Here is a 584-nt window from a genome sequence, read left to right on the forward strand (position 1 = left end):
TTAATCACTTTTTCAAAAGGTCAAAAAAAAACAATTTTTTTTCCGTATAATTTTCCCCAAACTGTTTAAAAAATATGTCAAAACAATATGAATAAAAATTATAAATTTAAAATAATGGGGAAAGATGGCAATAAAAGGGAATTTAATACATTATCTTTTCCAGGGAATCTTTACTAATTTTGGCATTTTTAAAAAACTCAGGAAAAAACGTACCTGGAATTAAAAGTGAAAACAATGCAAAAAAAAGAGAGGTTTTGGAAAAAGTTTTTGTAGTGTTACCTTCCTTTAATTTTTTTTGGCCTTCATCCATGGGCTAAAATTTCCCTTGGACCCAAACCAAAATATGGGTCCCGAAAAAAAACTATTTGGGGGGATGCAAAACTTGCACTACCAAAGTCAGTGGAAAAAAAATTGGATACATGAAAAAAAAGCAATGTTTATGTTTCCAGTACACACAAAAAAAAAAAAGAGAGCCTGTATCAAATAATATTTTTACAATCCCCCAAAATTCTAACATTCCCGCTGTCCTTTCAGTTCAGTTCATTCAGTTTTCACATTCAGCTCTGCAAAATTCATTCCCTATT

Source organism: Penaeus monodon, chromosome 15 (assembly GCF_015228065.2).
Source record: "Penaeus monodon isolate SGIC_2016 chromosome 15, NSTDA_Pmon_1, whole genome shotgun sequence".
In the NCBI taxonomy this organism is placed as follows: Eukaryota; Metazoa; Arthropoda; class Malacostraca; order Decapoda; family Penaeidae; genus Penaeus; species Penaeus monodon.